Below are 6745 nucleotides of genomic sequence, written 5' to 3' on the forward strand. Positions count from 1 at the left end.
TCGTGGGTCCAAATTTTAGACATTTAAATCTTAAACATCCAAATGAAAATTAAAAACATTTATAGAAACATGTTACAGACTTAGCTTTAGAGGTTACGACTTACAATCTTAGACCATCCACCACGAGTCAAAATGTCAAAATAGTCAAATGGTCTATGAATAAATGGTATATATTATATAATAATTATTAAATATTAATACTTGATATATAAATACATTTAAAAATAAAATTATGTTTTTTTATTGAGAATATAAACGGGTTGGCGGGTCAACCCGTTTATTTTTGAGAAACTCATATATGACCCATTTAATAAACGGGTTGGCGGGTTGAAAAAATCAACCCAAACCCATTTATTTCGTGTCGTGTCGAGAATTGTCAGCCCTACCTTTGACCCTAACGACCGAGTTAGGGAAAAGTTATTCCCTGCTACTACCACTAACTCACATAGCATATCACATAAACATATCTCATAAGCATATCACATAAGCATACCATGATAATTATCACAAAGACAATTATTTACAAATTACTCTTGTTGGTAGGCTGACATTGTGACATTAGACCCACCCTTACTGGAAGGTAACTCACCTCACACTGTTGAAGTCCCGTAGACACAATCCCAACTGTTAGATGACAACTTTCCAAACTGTCAATGTCAAAATAACATCCAATTAATAATTGGGTTCCATTATATAACCATAAGTCCATACTTTGGGTAATTACTACATTACCCCAAGCTTGGCTTTATTCAAGCCCAAGGCCTAATACATAGGCCCAAAGTCAAACTAGGAATCAAGGCCCAACATATGGCCCAATTTTCCAAACTGGGCCCAACCTTTAAAAGGTCTTACCTAAGGCCCAAACATTAATTCCAGTCCAGCAATTCGCATTCAATGGCCTAATGTCTCGTAATCATCTAGGCCCCAAACTATGGCTTATCTATGGCCCAATTTTCCAAATTGGGCCTTACCTAAAAGTCCATTAATTATTCTAGTCCATTTGCTTGATCTTGGATGTCCCATTAATAACCCAATCATCAAGGCCCAATTGAAAGGCCCAACAATAAACCCAAGTGAAATTAGGGTTTCACATAAAATGACGATTAGGGTTAAATGTTTCTCAGTTAACCCATTAAGGACTTAATCCATTAAGTCCATCATTCTTCTAAATAATTCATATGGTGTGATTGGGATTAGTACACACTTCCATACCAATGGCCCAAATTTGGGTCCCGATAAGTCCAAGCCCATAAATCCAATATTAGGGTTCTCTAAACCCTAATTAGGGTTTCCAATCCCATCTTAGCCCAATAGGCCAAAAACCAAGTCCTTAATCGCATTAGGGTTTTCCTTAGGTCAATTAGGGTTTATTACACCCATTAGTCACATGTTTGGGCTTTTGGGTCCATTAGGGCTTCATTGGGCCCATTGGGGTTTAACAGTACAATCAGGGTTTTAGTCCTTTGTCCAAACATCCAAAAAAACAATCCCAACACAACTAAGCACATCGCCACCTGACACGGCGGCCGGTGGCGGCAACCACCACCTCATGGTGGTGGTTAGGGTTCCTTTTTTTATTATTCCAATTTATGATTACATTTTACAAGGCTAAATCTCAAATGTAAACATACACTAAAAGATAAACACACACAACCAACTAATGGTGGCCGATGGTGGCGTATGGCGGCAACCATGGTGAGTATCTTTTCCATTTTCCGGCCATCAAACAAACCCCACACGACACCCACTCCATTGTAGCAATAAACAACACAACCACCTTCCACGGTAGCTAGTGGATACAGATTAGGGTAACGACCCCTATGCACGGAATCCGAAAGCAGCCACCCACCTGGTGGCGTTCAACGAATGACAGAGACACAGGAAGGCGGAAACAGGGGTCAACGATGGGACAGAAGAGGAAGAAGGAGCGGCTAAAGCGGGGGAACGAAGGTTGCGCCTCCACCAGAACATGAAAACGATGACTACGAACGTTGATCGACTGGCTTCTTACTGTCACGACGTCGACTCCTCCACTCCAGCTAACGTCGGTAGCAGTGACAGTGGTCCGACCGAATGACGGCACGAGGTTGGCCCTCATCCTTGGCCGCGACAGAAACAGTGATGGCGAACTCATCCCGGTGGTTCTCTAACAAAGATAAGGACTCGACTCGGCGGCAAGGCACCGGCCTCGAACGCCAGCGACCAGCTGAGTGGTAGTCGTTGGCTGCCATGGATGATCGGGGGATGAAAAAAAAGGTGGTGGTGGCCGAGACATAATAACTAGGTTTAGGGTTGATAACTGGTGAAGTTAAGGCTATATACCCAGTTCCTTCAAAACATATTCCCATAACAACAACTATGGTCCCTCCCTTCTAAAATCATTTAAAATTGAGTCCGAAATTTACCTTTTTTAACCTCTGCCATCTAAATTGCCTTCAACTTAAGTCCATAATTAACCAAATATACCCTTATTCCTGAAATCCTTTTCAAGTTCAGCCTACAAATTACTAAACAACCTTCAATATTAAAATCCATTGCAATTTAGGTACAATAATTACCAAACAGTCCCTTAGCCTCCAAAATCTCTTCAACTGAAGTCCTAGAAGTTACCATATAGCCCCTACCTTCATAAATATTACAAAACTAATCTTGAACTTACACTTTTAACCCCCGACTTCTAAAATTGTGACGATTAGCTCACCGAGACTAACCTTTGATATATAATCCTTTATTTTAGGGCCACTATTCGTTCATTAATTAATTTATTTATCTAATGAATAAACTGGGTGTTACAACTCTCCCCCACTTAGATTAGATTTCATCCTCGAAATCATTGCTTACCATTTCTTATGCGTCAAACCCCTCAAGTAACATAGTCACCATCCTGGGCACACCCTAGCCTTCCCAGTGTAGTTGTGACCAATCTTCGTGAAGCCCTAATTATCTGCAGGTGAACGAATTCCTCACAACAAGTTCACATCTACTCTGTCTGAAATCTGTTGTCTCGAGATGGTCTGCATCCTTGATAGACCACTCATGCTGAATCATTACCGTTAGACCCAGTCCACTTTACCCTTCAACCGATTACTCAACTTCCAATAACTCAAGGTTCCCACTATAAAACAGGGTCACAGACCCAATTATCCTTGCAAACCACTAATACTTGGCCAAGGCTTAGATACTCCCACTGTGAGTGACTTGTCACTCCCCAAATCATCTAGTTACTCTATCTATACTCGCAACCTGAAAAACAAATGCTAACACTGCCCAACACTGAAACTGCTTGAACACTGAACTGCTTGAAGCAGTATGTTGCTACATAGCTTCTTCCCAAAATCTATCGAGACCTTCCTGGTCTCAATTTATCTATCAGTCATCTGAATTTACCGGGTTCTAGCCCGGTTGCCGAGCTATAAGGGCTCCCACATAGTCGTCTCACACGACTTCTGAATGTAATCCTTCTCTGGAACTAGTTGCCACTAGTTATCATGTCACCGAGGCTCTAATAACCTTCTGATTTAAATGATCGGGTCCATGCGTCAAGTCCTGACATCACAAAATCTGAGGCTAAAAGTGATTGCTACATGACCAACGGTAGACTTATATCACAAAAGACCTTAAACCATTCCTTGCTTCCTTGATCTCGTAACTGTAGTGGCGTTCATACAGTCCTATCACTGGCTCAACCAAATCTAATCTGTTTGGGTAATTTTGGAACCCAATCTATGGATTTCCATATCCTCACTGCTACACCCGAACTGGTGGGTACTACTGTTCCTTCTGCATCCTAACAACCCACTCATACTTTCTACCAACCTAGTGAATGCTACGGCTACACCCACAAACTTACAACACTCTATCACTATCTAGCTGCTAATGCTACGGCTACACCCGCAGACTTACAACACTCTAATACTATGTGACTGCTAATTAATGCTATGGCTACACCCGTAGACTTACAACACTCTAACACGATCTGGCTGTTAGTAAATGCTACAACTACATCCGTAGACTTACCACACTCTAACACTATCTGGCTGCTAGTGAATGCTACGGCTACACCTGCAGACTTACAACACTCTAACATACTACCAACTGCTAGGAAATCATATCTAATTGCCTGATCTTGGTGCCTTAGACCCCTTAGTATAGTGAGGACAACTCACCTCACACTGTCGATTCAATGATAAACTCAAGCTCTCGGATTGCCGGCACAAACTCCACCACCTATATTCACCATAGAACCATACTTGTAAATTTACAATTTCCCAAAAATGTCCCCAGCAGAACACTGGTCAACCCTTGATCAAAGTCAAAGTTATTGGTCAAGGTCAACAGTCCATGTTGACCTGAAATCGCCAAGTTCCTTACATAACTTGCCAACTCGCCGAGTCACTAGAGTGACTCGTCGAGTTCCTAAGGTTTGCGGTCGTAAACTCCTTGGCCGAATCGTCGAGATTCCCCTTGCAACTCGCTAAGTTCATATGTGTCCAAAGGTTGGGAAAACCCTAGCCGAATCGCCGAGTCACTCTTCTGACTCGCCGATCCCACGATAATCTTCATCGGACTCGCCGAGTCGACCATGCGACTCGCTGAGTCCCTTCAGTCCTTCATCCATATAGATGCTTTTTAAGCCATGCTAAGGCTCCAAAGTGCATATCCAACTTCCCAAAGCATGTTTATCACTTAAAGTTGCAAACTTTACGTGTATGCAAAGCTCTAAAGTCTTAAAATGACCAAACTAATATTGTAAAGAAGTCTCACAGTTGAGGGAAGGTTCATGCTTGACAAAGCTAACAACTTTATGGACCTAGAGACCAAAGAGAGCTCAAATTTGAAGTTGCAACTTCATATCTTGGTTCAAACACAAGAAAAGCTTCCAATAATCCACCCAAATGAGATCTAAGATGAAACGAGGCCAAGATAACAGCTTAATACGTTCAAAAGGGTGCCTACTGAAGTAGATCTCTGATTCCCACGAGTTTCTTGATTCTAATCACTTGTTCCCCAATCTTTTCTCACCAAAATCCTTCTTCCAAGCTTTAACACACCAATATTTCATACACACACACGAATTAGGGTTTTGGAATGACAAGAGGTTGTAAAGGGGAGGCTGGGGAGGCCAATGATCCTTTAAATAGGGTGCAAAACACCGGAAATTAGGGTTTCATCCACCAGCTCCTACTTGTCGATTCCCTTCTTGGACTCGAGGAGTAGGTCACTTAAACACGTGGTGCAACCCGCTACTACTCGACGAGTAAGGAAACCAACTCTTCGAGTAGACCTTGAAATCAAGAAAAATCTTATATTAAAATCAATACCTGAGAATCGGGGCGTTGCAATTTTCCCCTACTTGAACTAGACGTTGTCCTCGAAGTCTGCTACGGTGAACAAATCCGGATAGTGCTCCCGCATCTCTACCTACGGCTCCCACGTCCACTCGGATCCCCTTCGATGATCCATTACACCTTCACTAAAGGTATCTCCTTGTTCTGCAGAACTTTCTTCTTCCTATCCAGTATGGCCACAGGCCTCTCTACGTAATTCAGGCGCTCATCAACGTGAATATCATCCAACGACACTACTAACTCCTGATCCATAATGCACTTTCACAACTACAAAACGTGGAAAGTGCTGTGGACCCGTCTAAGCTCCTCCGGTAGCTCAAGCCTGTATGCCACCTTGCCAACCCTAGCAATGACCCTGAACGTCCCAATGTAATGGGGACCCAATTCTCCTCTCTTCCTGAAGCGGATCACACCCTTCCTGAGTGAGACCTTCAGGAGTATCATATCGTCCACCTGAAACTCCAACTCAGATCGGTGTCTGTCGGCATAAGTCTTCTGCCGACCCTGAGCGGTCTGTAATCGCTGCCTAATCTGCTGAATCTTCTCGGTAGTTTGCAAAACTACCTCCATCCGTGCTATCACCCTATGTCCAACCTCACCCTAACAAACCGGGGTGCAACATCTCTGCCCATACAACAACTCAAAAGGTGGGGAGCCAATGCTGGAATGATAGCTATTATTATAGGGAAACTCTGCAAGGGCTAGGTGGGAATCCTAACTCCCACCGAAGTCAATGACATACACCCTCAACATATCATCGAGGGTATGAATGGTCCGCTCACTCTGACCGTCAGTCTGCAGATGAAATGTTGTGCTAAAGTGCAAACGCGTGCCCAGTTCCTCGTGGAACTTCTGCCAGAAACGAGAAGTAAATCTAACATCTTGGTCGGAAACAATGGAGACCGAAACCCCATAGCGAGCGACAAATGGGCACTTATGGTCAATCAATCTACGATGGCCCATATAGCATCAAATCCCTTCGCCATCCTCAGCAGTTTGGTAATGAAATCCATCGTGATTTGCTCCCATTTCCACATGGGAATATCCAGGGATGTAGTATACCATGTGGCCTCTGATGCTCGTCCCTGACCATCCTACATGTCAAGCACCTCTCAACGTACCAAGCGATCTCGCGCTTCATACATGACCACCAATAATTGAAACTTAGGTCTCTATACATCTTGGTGCCCCCAGGTTAATAGAGAAATGAGACTTATGAGCCTCCTTTATGACTATATGTCTGACCCCTCCAGACATCGGAACGCATACCTGACCGCATCGAGTCAATAATCACCGGCTATCTCGCACAAACCGAGTGTTCTCACTCTTGATCCTCTCCAACTTCCAATTCTCCGGTCGCATTCCATCAACCTGAGCATCTCTGATCAAGCTCACAA

This window comes from Lactuca saligna, chromosome 2 (genome assembly GCF_052625555.1).
Source record: "Lactuca saligna cultivar CGN05327 chromosome 2, ASM5262555v1, whole genome shotgun sequence".
NCBI classification, from domain to species: Eukaryota; Viridiplantae; Streptophyta; class Magnoliopsida; order Asterales; family Asteraceae; genus Lactuca; species Lactuca saligna.